The sequence below is a fragment of the Ranitomeya imitator genome, chromosome 4, assembly GCF_032444005.1.
Source record: "Ranitomeya imitator isolate aRanImi1 chromosome 4, aRanImi1.pri, whole genome shotgun sequence".
Taxonomy (NCBI): domain Eukaryota; kingdom Metazoa; phylum Chordata; class Amphibia; order Anura; family Dendrobatidae; genus Ranitomeya; species Ranitomeya imitator.
In genome coordinates this window covers 502,634,215-502,655,319 of record NC_091285.1, presented here as the reverse complement: position 1 = coordinate 502,655,319, position 21,105 = coordinate 502,634,215, and positions in this window count along the sequence as shown.

Sequence of the window (21,105 nt, the reverse complement as noted above, 5' to 3'; positions counted from 1 at the left end):
ACAGGGCCCTTCATAGTACGTACGGCAGTGTGTTTGACGTCGGGTGACGCCTCCCACTGGCAGAGACACTTTTGCATACTATGAGGGGCCCTGTTCCAGTGATGTTGCCAACAAGTTTGCCCCCCCACGTGATGAAGGAACCTGCACTTTCATCTGCACCTTCCTCTTTGTCCCCATGTAAGGTGGTATAGTATGCGGGAAGGGGAACCTGACTTTCAGCAGGGTCAGATTCTGGCTGTGTAGCGTGCAAGGGGAATGTAGTGGCCTGGGTCAATGTACCAGCAGACTCATCTAGCAGTGGCTGGGCAATGGGCAGGATGAGGAGGAAACACAGATATAGGCCCAAATAATAAAGTAGGCTAAATGCAGTTCAAAATTGGTAACAGGACTAAACAGGCGGCATTGCTTTGTTCAGTGGAGGACAACTGTAATGAGTGGCAGACACAGTTACTAGGCCCAAATAATAAAGTAGGCTAAATGCAATTCAAAATTGGTAACAGGACTAAACAGGCAGCATTGCTTTGTTCAGTGGAGGACAACTCGAATGAGTGGCAGACACAGTTAGTAGGCCCAAATAATAAAGTAGGCTAAATGCAGTTCAAAATTGGTAACAGGACTAAACAGGTGGCATAGCTAGGTACAAGGGTGGACTCCTCTGCTGAGTAGCAGACAGTGGTAGTAGGCGCAAAGTATTAACTGGTCTAAATGTAGGCCAGGGCTCCAGTATATTTTAACTATCATCTATCATTTCAACAAATCAGTATTGGCAGTGCCATTGAAGGATTTAACAGCACAGACTACACAGTGGTGGAGCAGGGAGAGGTAAGTATTGCAAGTGGTAGAGCACTGTTCGAGCTGGGGGGAACACTGTCTCGTGGGCGGCGGTACTGGCACAGGGCCCCTCATATTACGACGGTGTGTCTGACGTTGGTTGTGCACCACCACCGTCAGAGACACTTCATTGTACTATGAGGGACCCTGTGCCAGTGCCATCGCCCAAGAGTGGGCGCACTCACCTGTCCAGGCAAACGGCACTCGCACGGGTGCTTGCGCCAGGTGGTGACCACGGCCCTGTGGGGGGAGTTAGCCCATTTAGGGAGGTATAAAAATGGCCTATCATTCAGCAGCTGCAAATGGAGGAATTGGAGAAGTCAGTAAGAGGAGGCCAAAAGCAAGACATTTTTCAGGCAAGCTACGTGTCAGCAGGGGAAGGTGGGGCAAAATAATTTGAAATCCATGATTGGTTCATTTTAATGAAGGTTAGATCATCCGGCTTTAAAAGCTGTTTTCCTACTCCCAGATAAGGAAGCCTTCGAGGCCTTGTGTAGCCAGACGATGATGCTGGCTCAACACCTCCAGCCTTAGATGCTATTGTGCATTTGCCACTACCACCAGATGCACCACCACCACCATCAGTACCAGCTGGCAATGACCGCCCACGGGCTCTTCCACCAGACTTCCTCATTTTTTGGAAAATCTAACCAAAACAACAACCATTATATGGTACTGTAAAACAAGGTAAAAGGTGTATATAAACTTGTTGAGAATTTAAATCTCTCTTTTTTTGCGGGGAGACTGAACCGAAACTCAGGCCCATTGTATATAACACTACACGATGTAAGTGGCAGAAAGTGGCTGGGTGACATATGACAAACTAACAGTACTGAAGTATATCCACTTTGTGAGAATTAGAATCTCCCTTTTTTGGGGGAGACTGAACCAAAACTCAGGCCCAGTGTATATAACAATGCAATCTAAGTGGCAGAAAGTGGCTGGCTGACATACGACAAACTAACAGGACTGAAGTATTGTATATCCACTTTTTGAGAATTTGAATCTCACTTTTTTGGGGAGAGACTGAACCAAAACTCAGGCCTTGTGCATAAAACAACACAATGTAAGTGGCAGAAAATGGCTGGCTGATATACGACAAACTAACAGGACTGAAGTATATCCACTTTGTGAGAATTAGAATCTCCTTTTTTTTGGGAGACTGAACCAAAACTCAGGCCCAGTGTATATAACAATGCAATCTAAGTGGCAGAAACTGGATGACGTACCACAAACTAACAGGACTGAAGTATATCCACTTTTCGAGAATTTGAATTTCACTTTTCTTGGGGAAGACTCAACCAAAACTCAGGCGCAGTGTATAAAACAACACAATGTGTGTGGCAGAAAGTGGCTGGCTGATACACGACAAACTAACAGGACTGAAGTATATCCACTTTGTGAGAATTTGAATTTCACTTTTTTGGGGGGAGACTGAACCAAAACTCAGGCCCAGTGTATAAAACAACACAATGTAAGTGGCAGAAAGTGGCTGGAAGATATATGAAAAATGCAAGGACTGTAGTACAATTTCAATCTCCCTACAATGATCACAGGAAATGTATGGCAGCAATAAAAAGGACTGCTGCACACAAAAGTGTGGACAAATAAACAAGATAACTGTGTAGAAAGGAGCAACAGGATTTTTGCTTTTAAAAAAGCAGTTGGTTTGCACAACAGCGTGCAAACAGCAATGCAGCTATCAGGGAGCGTCATAAGGCAGCCTAATAAGCTACAGAGCTGATGCACAAAAATCTAGCCTCCACTATCCCTGCAAAAAAATGGTGGTGTTGGACAGTGGAAATCGCTACAGCACACGCAGTTTGGGGGTTTATATTCCCTCCCTAACTAGATCCCTTCTTCTGATGAAGCTGCGGCAACCTCTCCCTATGCTAAGATCGGCAGAAGTAAGATGGCGGCTGGCGTGCACGCCCCTTTATAGCCCCTGTGACGCTGCAGAAAGCAAGCCAATCACTGTCATGCCCTTCTCTAAGATGGTGGGGACCGAGACCTATGTCATCACGCTGACCACACTCTGCATCCTCCTTCATTGGCTGAAAAATGGCGCTGAAAGCGTCATACAAAACGCGACTTTTGCGCGCAGATCGCCGACCTCATGGCCGATCCCACACTAGGATCGGGTCGGGTTTCATGAAACCCGACTTTGCCGAAAGTCGGCGATTTTTGAATTTGTCCGATCTGTTTCGCTCAACTCTAATCTAGTTCACTTTATTCGGTGACTAGACAAAAAGGTGAGAGAAAATGAAGAGCAAGCAGACTACAGATGTTTCGCCCACACTTTGCATTAAAAGGCGCAAAGAAAACACCGCCTTGAGAAAGCGTTGAGTGCCCGAAACAATTGTAGGCAATCTACTATGCTTTTCCTATCACCTGTTTGCCTGGTGACTGAATAAAGTAAACTAGGTGATTTAGGATCAAGTTGGTGATTTCTCTGCTCATTTATTTTTTTATTTATTATTTATTCATTTTATTTTTTCTATAATTTTTGCTTGCGAGTCGACTGAGCACCACCATCAGACAAAGTAGAGGTTGTCACCACTATTGATTGAAACAGAGCTCATATGGTTATACAGCTGGTGCCAACCAGTTATCTTAACTATTTTGACTTTATTCACATCCCTGTGAATTTTATATAGTCAATTAAAAATGCTTCACATTATTTTGAGATACAATCTAATCTCCATTTCTGTTTTTATGAACATTACCTCTAGAATTCATGGAAAAATGTACAACGTTTGCTGTGCCTTACTTATGGAATGTTTTTGCTTACAACAGAGCCCTAGGTCATGAAAATTAATCTCAATGTGTATAGCCAGACACACATTGTCAATATTGCATGAGTCTTTTCTGACAGAGTGTAAATTTAGCACAGTGCTGAAAACCCAAACAATGTAGTCATTTGCCACCTCCTCAAACAGGAAGGGTGAAAAAACAAAAATACAAAACCAATATGGAAAAAATATGTAAATTTTATTAAGTAATATTAAAATACACATTAAAAAAAGGGGAAGAAAAGCAACAGAACAATACAAAAAAACCCTAGTGCAATAATTGGAGTGGGCTTATAGACCCAAAATAGTATACATAATAATGCAAAAAATATATCGCATATCACATAGCCTACATCTTTGCAAACATGCAACAAAACACCGGCACATTGCTAGCACGTGCCGAAAATGGCACGCGCTAGTGATGCGCGTCCCCATTGCTGTTAATGGGCGCGCTAACGGACGCGTTGCACGGCGTTAATTTTGCCGTGCAATGCTGTTCGTTAGCGCGGTCACATTAACGCAATGTGAACCAAGCCTTACTAACATTGTTTCCAACACTGCTGAAGCACCAGAGTGCAGACTTTTCCATTTGGGTAGTGGCATGGGCCTTCCTATGATGCCCTGCAGCTACCTTGTACAGTGGTGGTCAGTACCTGGCCCATCACAAATCAGTAGTTCCCAGTGGAACACAATTTGTACAGCAGATTCGTTTTCTGTCTCCAGAAACACAGGGTAAGTTTCTCTCCTATAGAGTGTAAGCTCTTATGGTCAGCTGGCTACTCTGTCTCCCTCTTTCTCTCTCGTGTAGAGTGTAATTTCTTATGGTCAGCAGTAGTGTCTCTCTCCCTCACGAGTATTTTTCTGAGCAAATTACTAGCTTTAACTTTCCAGTAATGATAGTGGCACATATATATTCACCATAAATCAAAAAGTTGGGAAATATTTGTCGAATTTCAAAAGATCCTCTCATCTCTTGAAATATGCTTCTTTACTGACAATGCCATCAATTGAACATCTTGTCGCATATATGCAGTATTTGAACAGCTGTTTGGGGGGGCATACTGCTGTGCAAGATTTGTATATGTTGAGAGTTTGCAAGCCCAGGTACTGGATCTAAATTACTAACTTTCAAAAGTGAGATTCATTGACAAAATTAAAAGGAACTTGCTGCTCGGTGAACAGGAGCCGATGTGGGGAAGGATCGTAGAATGGAGGTGCAGGACAGTAATAAGGCTAGCTGAGTGACAGAAGGCTGGATAGAGGGAACAGTGCCAGGGAGGTTTGTCCTGATCTGGCACACCCCAACAAGTTTGCTATATTAGCTGATGAATGTAATCTCAGGACAGAGGTAGCATTCCTGCAGCAAAACACATAATCTGGAACCCAGAGTAAGGAGGAGTGATGCAGCACAGGGAAGGCCAGACAGGTGTTGGTAGTGGGGGATTTAATTATTAGGGGAATATACAAGGCAATCTGTCACAAAGACAGGGATTGTCAAACAGTGTGTTTACTTCCCGGGGTGCTCAAGCTCAACACATCCTAGATCAGGTTGATAGACTATTGAGAGGGGTTGGTGAAGACCCAACAGTTATGGTGCATATTGACACCAATGACAAAGTTAGAAGCATAAGGAAAGTCCTTAATAATGGTTTCAGTAATTTAGGCAATGAGCTTAAGGCAAGGACTTCAAAGGTAGTATTCTCTGAAATACTGCCTATACCATGTGCCACACCAGAGAGGCAGTGGAAAATTAGGACAGTAAATACATGGCTCAGGAATTAGTGTAGTAAGGAGGAAAAGTGGGAATACTTCACTGCTTGCTGCTGGTTCTAAGGTAGAGATGGACTGCACCTCAATGGAAAGGGTACTGCTGCATTGCAGAAAAGAATGGTGAGAATGAGAATGTTAGAAGAGTGATTAACTAGTGACTGGAGGGCAGGACAATTACTGTACAAGACGGGAAGATAGTGTAGATGGTGACCTGGGTCCTGGGATTGTTGGGATGGCTTAAGGGGAAGAGTTACAACAGTTATTTCACAGAGGGGGAATACAGATAAAGTGAAATAAATACAGTGGGCGTACACTAATGTTAGAAGCCTCACAAACAAGACTGAAGAACTCGAATTAATCATGATATAGGGGGATAATGGTGACATGGCTGGATGACAGACATAACTGGGCTGTTAATTTACAAAGCTTTAGTCCAGGGGTGTCAAACTGCATTCCTCGAGGGCTGCAAACAGGTCATGTTTTCAGGATTTCCTTGCATTGCACAGGTGATAATTCAATCACCTGCAGAGAATGATTCCAGCACCTTGTGCAATGCTAAGGAAATCTTGAAAACACGCATGGCTTGAGGCCCTCGAGGAATGGAGTTTGACACCCCTGTCTGTTCACGGCCGGTCATACAAAGAAGCGAGAAGGAGGGGTTTGCTCCCTAAAGCCGATTCTGCATGGTAATATATAATAATAATAGTCTTTATATAGCGCTAACATAATCCACAGCGCTTTACAGTTTTGCACACGTTATCATCACTGTCCCCAATGGGGCTCACAATCTAAATTCCTGATCAGTATGTCTTTGGAGTGTGGGAAAAAACCAAAGTACCTGGAGGAAACCCACACAAACACGGGGAGAACATACAAACTCTTTGCAGATGGTGTCCAAGGTGGGATTAGAACCCAGGACTCCAGCGCTGCAAGACTGCAGTGCTATCCACTGAGCTACTGTGCTATATGTTAGGGAAATGGAATTGTAGAATTCCTATGGGTGGAAATAAGCGACAGAAGAAAGAATAATAAAATATTATTAGTGGTTTGTTTTAAGTCTTCAAGTATAATTGACGGAAACAGAAAATATCCTCAATCAGCAAATAGATGAAGCAGCAATTCTAGGAAGTAATTATTATAAGGGACTCGAGATTTCTCGAGCACGCTCGGGGGTCCTCCGAGTATTTTTTAGTGCTCGGAGTTTTAGTTTTTCTTGCCGCAGCTGAATGATTTACATCTGTTAGCCAGCATAAGTACATGTGGGAGTTGCCTGGTTGCTAGGGAATCCCCACATGTAATCAAGCTGGCTAACAGATGTTAATCATTCAGCTGCGGCAAGAAAAGCTAAAACTCTGAGCACTAAAAAATACTCAGAATACACCCAAGCATGCTCGAGAAATCTCGAGTAACGAGTATATTCGCTCATCACTAGTCTTTAACTACCCTAATAAAAAATGGAGAGCCGAAATATGCAGATCCAGCAAAGAAAACATGTTTTTTTGACAATAATAACATAAAATTACCTTTCACAACTGGTGCAAGATTCAATAATAGAAGGGCACTTGTGGAGCTAATTTTAACCAACAGGCCAAAAATACTGGGTAAAACTTTCACTGAAAAAAGACTTGGTCATATAGGGGGACTGCAAACTCTACTTGACCAGTGTCCGGTAGCTACTGCCAACACAAATAAAATCTTGGGATGCATTAAAAAAGGCATACATGCTCTTTTTTTATTTATTCATTTAAATTATTTTACTTGCTTATAAATGCTCATGACAAGAACATACTTTTGCTTCTGTAAAATTAATTGTAGCAGCAAGGAGAGGTTACCATTAAATATAACTTTTAATTGAACAAGCATAAAACAATAATAATAATAATTTATATTTATATAGCGCCAACAAATTCTGCAGCACTTTACAATTAAGCGGGGACATGTACAGACAATAAATTCAGTACAAGTTAAGACAATTTAAACAGTGACATTAGGGGTCAGGTCCCTGCTCGCAAGCTTACAATCTACAAGGAAATGGGGGGACACAATAGGTGAAAAGTGATTGTTATTTCAGGTCTGGCAACTATAATAAATAGGGATTTTCATATAAAGCTGCATGATCCGGTCATCAGCCCGTGTGTTTAAGTGCAATAGTCAAATATCAAGTGCAGTTATCATGTGCATGGAGGGTGTGGAGACAGATGAATAGTAGGGTGCAGATTCACATTCAGATAATATTTGGAAGGAGGGAACAGGACAAAGTTAGTTTACTGAGTAGTTGATGTGGTAGGCTTGTTTGAAGAGATGGGTTTTTAAAGCGCGCTTGAATAGGTCGGGGCTAGGTATCAGTCTGATCGTCTGGGGAAGTGCATTCCAGAGAGCTGGCGCAGCATGAGAGAAGTCTTGGAGACGGAGGTGCGAGGCTTGGATTACGGGGGATGTTAGTCTTAGGTCATTTGTAGAACCAAGGGCACGGGTAGGGCGATAGATGGAGATGAGAGAGGAGATATAAGGCTGTGCAGAACTGTGGAGAGCTTTGTGGGTGAGAGAGATGAGTTTATGCTGAACCCTGTAGCGAATGGGTAGCCAGTGTAATGGCTGGCACAAGATGGAGGCATCGGTGAAGCGGCTGGACAGAAATATGACCCTGGCTGCCACATTCAAGATGGATTGGAGAGGAGAAAGTTTGGAAAGAGGGAGACCGATCAGAAGAGAGTTGCAGTAGTCCAGACAAGAATGAATAAGAGCAACAGTAAGAGTCTTAGCAGTTTCAAAGGTGAGAAAAGGTCGGATTCTGGAGATGTTTTTAAGATGCAGGTGGCAGGAGCGATTGAGTGATCGGATATAGAGAGTAAAGGAAAGTTCGGTGTCGAATATGACCCCAAGACAGCGGGCATGCTGTTTGGGAGTTATGGTTGAACCCTCCAGGGTAATTTCGATATTGGGTAGAGTGAGGTTAGTAGAAGGGAGAAACACAAGAAGTTCAGTTTTGGAGAGATTTTGTTTCAGATAGAGGGAGGACATGATGTTAGAGACAGCAGACAGACAATCCTTGGTATTTTGAATTAGGGTAGGGGTGATGTCGGGGGATGAAGTGTATAATTGGGTGTCGTGAGCATAGAGATGGTACTAAAACCCAAATCTGCTGATTGTTTGTCCAATAGGGGCAGTGTATAGAGAGAAGAGGAGGGGGCCCAGGACTGAGCCCTGCGGAACCCCGATAGTAAGGGGACGAGGAGAGGAAGAGGAGCCGACTAAAGATACAGTCAATGAGCAGTCAGAGAGGTAGGAGGAGAACCAGGAGAGGGCTGTGTCCTTGAGGCCTATGGAGCGGAGCATGGTGAGAAGGAGCTGGTGATCCACAGTAACAAATGCGGCAGAGAGATCCAGGAGAATCAGCAGAGAGCAATGACCTTTGGATTTAGCTGTTATTAGATCATTAGAGACTTTAGTGAGGGCAGTTTCTGTGGAGTGTAAAGAGTGGAAACCAGATTGTAAGGGGTCAAGAAGAGAGTTATCCGAGAGATAGCGGATTAGCAGGAGTGGACCAAGCGTTCCAAGAGTTTAGAGATGAAGGAAAGGTTAGAGACAGGTCTGTAGTTAGCCGTGTAGTTCTGGTCCAGGGATGGCTTTTTAAGTAAAGGGGTAATGATGGCATGTTTAAATGAGGAGGGAAAGATGCCTGAGGAAAGAGAGAGGTTAAATATTTTAGTCAGGTGAGTGGTGACCACTGGTGAGAGAGACTGCAGGAGAGGTGAAGGAATGGGGTCAAAGATGTCTAGTGAGCTTGAGGTGCGGCAGGGAAGGGGATCCAGGCACTGAGGAGATTGGGCTGAGATATCCTGATGGATGTGGTTGATATTTTCTAGGAAATAAGTGGCCAGATCCTCACCACTGAGATTGGAGATGGGGCCTGTACTTTAGGTTTCAGGAGGGAGTTTAACATTTCAAAAAGTCGTTTTGGGTTGTTGGATAGTGAGGTGATGAGGGTGGTGAAGTAGGATTGTTTGGCCAGAGAAAGGGCAGAGTTATAGGTTTTGAGCATGAATTTATAGTGGATGAAGTGTTCTGCTAAGAGAGATTTTCTATACTGCCGCTCTGCACACCTTGAGCAGCGCTGAAGAAAGCGTGTTTGCATAATGTGCCAGGGCTGCCGTTGTCTGTGTCAGGTCTTTCTGCATGTAACATAGTAACATAGTAACATAGTTAGTAAGGCCGAAAAAAGACATTTGTCCATCCAGTTCAGCCTATATTCCATCATAATAAATCCCCAGATCTACGTCCTTCTACAGAACCTAATTGTATGATACAATATTGTTCTGCTCCAGGAAGACATCCAGGTCTCTCTTGAACCCCTCGACTGAGTTCGCCATCACCACCTCCTCAGGCAAGCAATTCCAGATTCTCACTGCCCTAACAGTAAAGAATCCTCTTCTATGTTGGTGGAAAAACCTTCTCTCCTCCAGACGCAAAGAATGCCCCCTTGTGCCCGTCACCTTCCTTGGTATAAACAGATCCTCAGCGAGATATTTGTATTGTCCCCTTATATACTTATACATGGTTATTAGATCGCCCCTCAGTCGTCTTTTTTCTAGACTAAATAATCCTAATTTCGCTAATCTATCTGGGTATTGTAGTTCTCCCATCCCCTTTATTAATTTTGTTGCCCTCCTTTGTACTCTCTCTAGTTCCATTATATCCTTCCTGAGCACCGGTGCCCAAAACTGGACACAGTACTCCATGTGTGGTCTAACTAGGGATTTGTACAGAGGCAGTATAATGCTCTCATCATGTGTATCCAGACCTCTTTTAATGCACCCCATGATCCTGTTTGCCTTGGCAGCTGCTGCCTGGCACTGGCTGCTCCAGGTAAGTTTATCATTAACTAGGATCCCCAAGTCCTTCTCCCTGTCAGATTTACCCAGTGGTTTCCCATTCAGTGTGTAATGGTGACATTGATTCCTTCTTCCCATGTGTATAACCTTACATTTATCATTGTTAAACCTCATCTGCCACCTTTCAGCCCAAGTTTCCAACTTATCCAGATCCATCTGTAGCAGAATACTATCTTCTCTTGTATTAACTGCTTTACATAGTTTTGTATCATCTGCAAATATCGATATTTTACTGTGTAAACCTTCTACCAGATTATTAATGAATATGTTGAAGAGAACAGGTCCCAATACTGACCCCTGCGGTACCCCACTTGTCACAGCGACCCAGTTAGAGACTATACCATTTATAACCACCCTCTGCTTTCTATCACTAAGCCAGTTACTAACCCATTTACACACAATTTCCCCCAGACCAAGCATTATCATTTTGTGTACCAACCTCTTGTGCGGCACGGTATCAAACGCTTTGGAAAAATCGAGATATACCACGTCCAATGACTCACCGTGGTCCAGCCTATAGCTTACCTCTTCATAAAAACTGATTAGATTGGTTTGACAGGAGCTGCTTCATCCAGGGCATTCTTCAGTGTAATATTGAAGTGTGACAATGCTAAGTCTGGACAGGAGAGTGAGGAGATGGGGGCTAAATATGTGTGGAGGTTGTCCATAAGCTGCTGGGTATTAATGGTGCGTGTATTACGATAAGTGTGGTAAGTGGGGGTGTCCCGGGTGAGGAGACAATTCTTGACAGAGAAGGAAAGAAGGTTGTGGTCCGAGAGCGGGAGAGTGGAGTTAGTAAAGTCGTGCAGCGATCCAGCATGGGAGAAAACCAGGTCCAGAGTATTCCCGTCCTCATGCATAGGAGAATTAGTAAACTGTGAGAGGTTGAATGAAGAAGTTAGAGAGAGAAGATAAGAGGCAGATTGGGAGAGGGGATCATTGATGGGGATGTTAAAGTCTCCCATGATGAGGGCGGGGATGTCACAGGATAGAAAGTGAGTAAGCCAGGTGGCAAAGTGGTCTAGAAACAGGTGGGAGGAGCCTGGAGGGCGATAAACAACCGCCACCCGCAAGGGGAAGGGCTTAAAGAGTCTGATGGCGTGGACTTCAAAGCAAGGAAATGTAAGTGAGGGAACCGGGAAGATGACCTGGAAAGCACATTGTGATGAAAGGAGTAAACCAACACCTCCACCCTGTCTGTTCTCAGGTCTGGTGGTATGTGAAAATTTCAGCCCACCAAATGAGAGAGCGGCAGCGGCGGTGGTGTCTCATTGCTGGATCCAGGTTTCTGTAATAGCCAGAAGGTTAAGGGAATTAGAGAGGAAAAGATCGTGAATGTAAGTTAGTTTGTTACACACAGACCGTGCATTCCAGAGAGCACAGTGGAAAGCGATATGAGAATGCATGCACTGAATGTTAATAAGATTAGCAGGGTTTCTATATGTAGCTGGAGGAGAGTAATGTATGCTGGTGGAGGGAGGTCCAGTGTTTGGGGAGATGTCACCTGCAACTAGTAGAAGGAGAAAAAACAGAAAGAGCAGGTGGTGGGATGATTTGTATGAACGTTTTGAGTGCTGCATGGCGGTAGTGGCTGGTTTGGAGTGGGTAAGAAATGTCAATAGAGCCTCAGAGTTATACATGGGAGAGGGGAGAAGGGAGGGGTGGATATAGAGAGAGTGCCCAGAATGTGTTAAAGGGCGGGCGAGTTGGGAGAAAGCAGAAGTAAAAACAAATAAGAAGCAGATTGATATGATCAATGCATAATGTAGTACGACTGACCAAGAAGCATGATTGTTTGGAAAACTTATGCACCTTACCTGTCTCCTGCCCTGTCCAACTGCCATTGTCTAACTGCAAAGCACTTTAAACTGTCGCACTTAAAATCTGTTGCACACGCGAACAGAACACGCACGCGTCCTATCCCAGCCACACTAAAAATATATGAAATGGAGTGACTGCTAGCATCAGGAGCCAAATGGTCCCAATCAGCAATCAACCAATTAGCATAAGGCCAGAGCAGGCATTACTACGGAGGGTCAACAACCAATGCTGAACAAAGCCATAAAACAGTGGGAAAGAGGAATGAAGAAAAAAATAGCTTTGAACACTTTAAATCAGAAACCAAAAACAGAGGGAAAAAAATAAAAAATAAAAACAACACAGGAGTGATGAATTAAAATACCCTGAGCAAACCTTGCTAGATATGAATCTGTTCACACTTGCGGTCAGCACACGGATGGATGGATAAAATACCTGTGTGAAGAAGAGAAGAGAGGAACATCAGCTTCAATGCCATTGTCTAAAACAAGGAGCATATTAGCCTGCAAAAAAATGACTAAACTCCTTGTGCTTATATGGGAAGACAAAGCCAAATAAATCGTCAGCTGTAACCATAGGCAATAATTCAAATAATTATAAGCGCCCCGTATTAGCCATGCTCTAATTAAACAGGGTAGATCTCACCCAAATCTGATGAAGTCGTGTCTTGACTTACGGAGCATCACAGGTGCCGTACGCAGGGATAGTAAAGTATGTCCTTGAAGGGCTCTATACAGGTCACTAGTGAGGCCGCACTTAGAATACTGTGTAGAATTTTGGTGTCTGGTGTATAAGACATAGGTGAACCAGAACGGGCGCAGAGAAGTGTGACTAGAGTTATTAAGAGAATGGGTGAACCGCAATACCAAGACAGATCAGACTTCTGGTTATTCAGCTTGAAAAAATGAAGACTAAAGAGTAGGGTTGAGCGACCTTGACTTTTTTAGAGTCGAGTCGGGTTTTGCAAAACCCGACTATCTCAAAAGTCGGGTCGAGTGAAATCGGCCGATTATGTCGTAAAGTCGGGATAGACCGAAACACGAAACCCAATGCAAGTCTATGGGGCAGCATAGTCGGCAGTGAGTGGGGGCCAGGAAAACACCTAGAGTGCCCATTTTAATGGCAAAAACATCCATTCTTCTTAATGAAGCTTGTCAATCTTAATTTCCCTTACAATAATAGTTAGGCATTGGAAATGGGGTTCGTTTGGCTAAAGTTGTTGGGGGTAGGGCTGGTTCAAGTATTTTGTGGGCCCAGGAAATCTGGACCACGTCACGGCAGTGGAGCAGGGCGAGGTATGTATTTAAACTTTGCAAGTGCTGTGATCCTGAGCAAGCAGGGGGGCCCACTCGTTGGCATTGGCACTGGCACAGGGCCCCTCAAAGTACGGCGGTGTGTTTGCACAGCGGGGGCGCCTCCCACCGGCAGCGACACTTTTGCGTACTATGAGGGGCCCTGTGCCAGTGACGTCGCCAACGAGTATGCCCCCCACACCTGATGATGGAACTTGCACTTTCATCTTCACCTTCCTCTTTGTCCCCTTGTAAGGTGGTATAGTATGTGGGAAGGGGAACCTGAATTTCAGCAGGGTCAGATTCTGGCTGTGTAGCGTGCAAGGGGAATGTAGTGGTCTGGGGCAATGTACCAGCAGACTCATCTATCACTGGCTGGGCAAAGGGCAGGATGAGGAGGAAACACAGATATAGGCCCAAAGAATAAAGTGGGCTAAATGCAGTTCAAAATTGGTAACAGGACTAACCAGGGGGCATTGCTTTGTTCAGTGGAGGACAACTGTAATGAGAGGCTGACACAGTGAGTAGGCCCAAATCAGTAAGTAGGCTAAATGCAGTTCAAAATTGGAAACAGAAGTAAACAGGCGGCACTGGTTTGTTCAGTGGAGAACAGGAAGGAGCGGCAGACACCGTTAGTAGGGCCAACAAAACAAGTAGGCCAAATGCATTGTTATATTACAAAATTTAACGAGAGCCTCAAAATTGAAGCTGAGGAAAGGCAACCTGGAGAACACCTTGGAGCGGCAGACACCGTTTCTAGAACCCAACAAAACAAGTAGGCCCATTGCAGTTTTTAAATTAAAAAACTCTTCAACGAGAGCCTGAAAATTGAAGCTCAGGAAATGCAACCAGGAGAACACCTTGTAGCGTTAGACACCGTTTCTAGAACCCAACCAAACAAGTAGGCCCACTGCAGTTTTTAAATTAAAAAACTCTTCAACGAGAGCCTGAAAATTGAAGCTCAGGAAATGCAACCTGGAGAACACCTTGGAGCGACAGACACGTTTCTAGAACCCAACCAAACAAGTAGGCCCACTGCAGTTTTTAAATTAAAAAACTCTTCAACGAGAGCCTGAAAATTGAAGCTCAGGAAATGCTACCAGGAGAACACCTTGGAGCGGCAGACACGGTTAGTAGGCCCTACCGAAGTAGTAGCCCTAATGCAGTTTTCAAATTCCTATAGGCTGAAAACCAGACAATTGACACTCAGCTTTTTTCAGAGGAGGACAGCTGTATTGAGTGGCATAGACAGACACAGGTAGTAGGCCTTAAACAAAAAATTTGGCTCAATGCAGTTTTAAAAAGGTTACAGGGGTACACAGGCAGCATTGGTGTGGTCAGCGGAGGACAATTTGAATTAGGGACTGCAGACAGACTTAGTAGGCTGTCCCCTGTGGACCATGCATCCACCACATTAACCCAGTGCGCCGTAATGGACACGTAACCTTCCGTGGACATGCCTACTGGTCCATGCATCTGTTGTCAGGTGCACTTTTCTACTCTTTGATTGCCTGAGTGCATGGACAATGCAGACTTTTACATGCTGGAGGGGGGCTGGGATGGCTTTTCTCGCAAAAGAAGTGTCGACTGGGTAGCTCGTACCGTGGTACAGCGTAGTTCATCTGGGCTTTATAAATATAAAATAAAGAAAAAAAGTAGGCTCTATGCACTTTCAACTAGATTCCAGGGGTACACGGCCAGCATTGGTCTGGTCAGTGGAGGACAATTTCAATTATGGACATTAGACAGACTTAGTACACCTACAATTAAAAAAAGGATGCTCTATGCAACTTAAAATAGGTTCCAGGGGTACACGGCCAGCATTGGTCTGGTCAGTGGAGGACTATTGGAAGGAGGGACCGCAAACAGGCTTAGTAGGCCTAACATAAGAAAAGTAGGCTGTAGGCACTTTAAAATAGGTTCCAGGGGTACACGGGCAGCAGTAGTGTGGTCAGTGAAGGACAATTTCTATTATGGACCGCAGACAGACTTAGTACACCTACAATTAAAAAAAGGATGCTCTATGCAATTTAAAATAGGTTCCAGGGGTACACGGCCAGCATTGGTCTGGTCAGTGGAGGACTATTGGAAGGAGGGACCGCAGACAGGCTTAGTAGGCCTAACATAAGAAAAGTAGGCTGTAGGCACTTTAAAATAGATTCCAGGGGTACACGGGCAGCAGTGGTGTGGTCAGTGAAGGACAATTTCTATTATGGACCGCAGACAGACTTAGTACGCCTACAATTAAAAAAAGGATGCTCTATGCAATTTAAAATAGGTTCCAGGGGTACACGGCCAGCATTGGTCTGGTCAGTGGAGGACTATTGGAAGGAGGGACCGCAGACAGGCTTAGTAGGCCTAACATAAGAAAAGTAGGCTGTAGGCACTTTAAAATAGGTTCCAGGGGTACACGGGCAGCAGTGGTGTGGTCAGTGAAGGACAATTTCTATTATGGACCGCAGATAGACTTAGTAGGCCTAACATAACAAAAGTAGGCTCTATGCACTTGGAATTATCTTGCAGGGGTACACAGGCAGCATTGGTGTTGTCAGCGGAGGCCGATTGTAAGGAGTGTCTGACAGTTAGTACTCCCAAAAAATAAATAGATGTTAATGTCTCGCAATACAACAAAACCAAAAAACAAAAGGGTGGCATACTTAGGTACAGGGGTGGGCTCCTCTGCTGAGTTTCAGACCCAGTAATTTGGCGCAAAGTATTTACTGGTGTAAATATAGGACACTGCCCCTGACTATTTTAAGTAGCATCATACATGTCAACACATTGGTATTGTCAGTGCCAGGCATTGAAGGATGTCAGCGCATAGACTAAACATTGGTGGAGCTGTGAGATAATTTTGCAAGTGGTAGAGCACTGTTTGAGCTGGGGGGGGAACTGTCTTGTGGCCGGCGGTACAGGCCCAGGGCCCCTCATGTTACAACGGTGTGTCTGACGTTGGTTGCGCGCCACCACCACCAGAGACACTTTATTGTACTATGAGGAACCCAGTGGCAGTGCCATCGACTAAAAGCGTGCACACCCACCTCTTCAGACAAACGGCACTCTCACGGGTGCTTGCTCCAAGTGGCGAGACCACGGCCCCGTGGGGGGAGTTTGCCCATTTAGGGAGGTGTAAACATGTCATATGCTGGACAAACAGCTGCTGCAAATTACGAGATTGAAAAAACTCAGTCAGACCAGTCCACAAGCAAGACCTTTTCATAGGAAAGCTAGGTGTCAGCCGGGAAAGGTGGGGCAAAATAATTCGAAATCCAGGTTTGGTTCATTTTAATGAAGGTTAGATCATCAACATTTTGGGTAGCCAGACGAGTCCTTTTTTCGGTTAATATTGAACCAGCAGCACTGAATACTCTTTCTGATAGCACACTAGCTGCTGGGCAAGCAAGCTCCTGCAATGCATATTCTGCCAATTCTGGCCAGGTGTCTAATTTGGATGCCCAGTAATCAAATGGGAATGACGGTTGAGGGAGAACATCGATAAGGGATGAAAAATAGTTAGTAACCATACTGGACAAATGTTGTCTCCTGTCATTTTGAATTGATGCTGCAGTACCTGTCCTGTCTGTGGTCATAGCAAAATCACTCCACAACCTGGTCAGGAAACCCCTCTGTCCAACGCCACTTCTGATTTGTGCACCTCTAACACCTCTGGTCTGCTGCCCCCTGCAGCTCGTGTGAGAACCATCACCGGCGCTGTGTGCTGGGAATGCCTGAATCAAACGGTCAACAAGAGGTGATTCTTTGGTTGCTAATATTTGTTCCAGGTTCTCATGTGGCATAATATTTTGCAATTTGCCATTATAGCGAGGATCAAGGAGGCAGGCCAACCAGTAATCATCATCGGTCATCATTTTAATAATGCATGGGTCCCTTTTGAGGATACGTAAGGCATAATCCGCCATGTGCGCCAAAGTTCCAGTTGTCAAATCTGCGGTTGTGCTGGGTTGAGGGGCAGTTACAGGCAAATCTACGTTACTTGTGTCCCTCAAAAAACCTGAACCCGGCCTTGCCACGCCACCAATTTCCATTGGCCCCGGAGAAGCTTCCTCATTAAAAAAATACTCATACCCATCATTCTCCTCGTCGTCCTCCTCCTGTATGCCCGCTACCTCCTCCTGTACACTGCCCTGACCAGACAATGGCTGACTGTCATCAAGGCTTTCCTCTTCCTCTGCTGCAGACGCCTGCTCCTTTATGTGCGTCAAACTTTGCATCAGCAGACGCATTAGGGGGATGCTCATGCTTATTATGGCGTTGTCTGCACTAACCAGCCGTGTGCATTCCTCAAAACACTGAAGGACTTGACACATGTCTTGTATCTTCGACCACTGCACACCTGACAACTCCATGTCTGCCATGCTACTGCCTGCCCGTGTATGTGACTAGCGCTCAAGCACAAATGCCAATATTTTTTTTGTAAGGGAGAATTAAAAAAAAAAAAACAACAGTATTATAGACACTAGGCTTTCTGTGTCCCACAATTTGAGAGAGATGGCACACACGACTGGCACTCAAGCACAAATGCCAATATTAATCTCCCACTATTTATTTTTTTTCAGGGAGAATTTAAAAAAAATAAAAATAAAACAGTATTAGACACTAGTCTTTCTGTGCCCCACAATTTGAGAGAGATGGCACACACGACTGGCACTCAAGCACAAATGCCAATATTAATCTCCCACTATTTTTTTTTTAAGGGAGAATTAAAAAAAGCAAAAAAAAACAACAGTATTATAGACACTAGGCTTTCTGTGTCCCACGATTTGAGAGAGATGGCACACACGACTGGCACTCAAGCACAAATGCCTATATTAATCTCCCACTACTTATTTTTTTTCAGGGAGAATTTAAAAAAATAAAAATAAAACAGTATTAGACACTAGGCTTTCTGTGCCCCACAATTTGAGAGAGATGGCACACACGACTGGCACTCAAGCACAAATGCCAATATTAATCTCCCACTATTTATTTTTTTTAAGGGAGAATTAAAAAACAAAAAAAACAGTATTATAGACACTAGGCTTTCTGTGCCCCACAATTTGAGAGAGATGGCACACATGAATGGCACTCAAGCACAAATGCCAATATTAATCTCCCACTATTTTTTTTTTAAGGGAGAATTAAAAAAAAACAAAACAAAACAGTATTATAGACACTAGGCTTTCTGTGCCCCAAAATTTGAGAGAGATGGCACACACGACTGGCACTCAAGCACAAATGCCAATATTAATCTCCCACTATTTATTTTTTTTAAGGGAGAATTAAAAAACAACAAAAAAAACAGTATTATAGACACTAGTCTTTCTGTGCCCCACAATTTGAGAGAGATGGCACACACGACTGGCACTCAAGCACAAATGCCAATATTAATCTCCCACTATTTATTTTTTTTCAGGGAGAATTAAAAAAAAAAAAAAAAACAGTATTATAGACACTAGGCTTTCTGTGTCCCACAATTTGAGAGAGATGGCACACACGACTGGCACTCGAGCACAAATGCCAATATTAATCTCCCACTATTTATTTTTTTTAAGGGAGAATTAAAAAACAAAAAAAACAGTATTATAGACACTAGGCTTTCTGTGCCCCACAATTTGAGAGAGATGGCACACACGAATGGCACTCAAGCACAAATGCCAATATTAATCTCCCACTATTTATTTTTTTTCAGGGAGAATTAAAAAAAAAAAAACAGTATTATAGACACTAGGCTTTCTGTGCCCTACAATTTGAGAGAGATGGCACACACGACTGGCACTCAAGCACAAATGCCAATATTAATCTCCCACTATTTTTTTTTTATTTCTGGGAGAATTGGCAAGAAATCAGGCCCACTGTTAGACTGTATGTTTTCTGTGCCAGAAAATGAGACACAGATGCCACACACAGGACTGCCACTGATGCAGATTTGCCAATTTTAATCTGCACCCTTTTTTTTTATTCAGGGAGACTAGTGAATAAATCTGGGCCACTGTATTAGAGTATATTTTCTGTGGCAGAAAATGGCTTGAAGAGATGTAACGAAAAAAAAAATAAAAAAAAAAAAAAGGGACTGTCCTACAATTACTATCTCCCTGCAGTAATCTCAGCAAGGTATGGCAGGCAGCAATAACAAGGACACAATACACATATTTAAAAATATACTTTTTTTATTAATCAACAATATTCTGAAAACATTACATCAGTAAATACATATATAGCACAGGATAAAGTGAGGAGGAAACAGATGGTAGCGGTGAAACAGAAAGAAAAATATATATCACATCCCTGGGGCTGCTAGTACAAGATCACTAGTACAAGGATTTCAGGTGACAAATGCCACAATCTCCCATAGTTAAATTATTAGTTAAAGTGCCACAGTGCAAAGATATTACCATTCATAAGTACCAAGCAGCTTACCCATCGTGTATGGATGTCTTTCCAAGTTCCACACGCAGCCCCCCTGACACACGTTTCGCGGTCTGCATTTTCAAAAAGGACCCCTTCTCTAAGATGGTGGGGACTGAGACCTATGTCATCACGCTGCCCACACTCTGCGTCCACCTTCATTGGCTGAGAAATGGTGCTTTTCGCGTCATTGAAACGCGACTTTGGCACGAAAGTCGCGTACCGCATGGTCGACCCCACACAAAGATCGGGTCGGGTTTCATGAAACTTATGAAAATGAACGATCCGTTTCGCTCAACCCTACTAAAGAGCGATCTTATTACAAAGTATTATTAAATGCATGGAAATAAATGCTTGGACAGTGCAGATATCATTCTAATAATCTACACCTAAGCCTCCAGTCATAACAAGGGGGCATCCTCTATGTCTAAAGGAAAGAAGGTTTAATCATCATCACAGACGCGGATTCTTTACTGTAAGAGCAGTGAGATAATGAAACTCTGCCACATGATGCTGTAACGGTTAATTCAACCATTGATGACTTTCTTGAAAACTAACTGCAAACATGGTCTGGCTCCCAAATCATGGGTTGAGTGACAAAGAGATCCAATATAAAAAATCAATATACCCTTATTCGAATTATGAACATTTAAACATAATAAAAAAGCAGAATGGCTAATAAGGGACGTTACTGAATCCTGACACAAGTAGGTATACCGTATCCCTAAAGAAAGTAAGATAATACCGGCAATGGGTTACTCAGTCGTTAGAGTCCTGTGAAAATACATAATACACTGAAATACCTAAGGTACTGTATCATACCCTAAAGAAAACAGGAAACTCGAACACACAATATAATGTGAATAGAATTGCAGCAATGTAGACTGCCACAAAAATATGGCCAATGTATAACTTGAAAACACAAGCAGGTGATCAAGCCAGAGATGTCAAATAACTAATATCATAAGGTTTGGAGGGATTGTGAAAACTCCACAGCATAGGATACATATCCATAGACCTGCAGGAGGACTATATATAAACATTGGCATACAATATAGGGGCGTAATATAAAGTGTCAGGATGACCCATAATGTCTTCAAAGGGAGATTTGTAGATTTCTCTGGTTGGTGAAGACCTGTGGATCTGCAGCTGCCGCTGTCTATATGCTCTAATCTCGTCCTAACCAGGTGAGCAAATTTGGTGCATATTCTCCTCTGTGTAACGTGGATAAGACCTTATTGCGCTCTTTGTCTCCCCATTGTTTTGCAATAGGATGACCCATACACATAGAATACCCATAGGTGA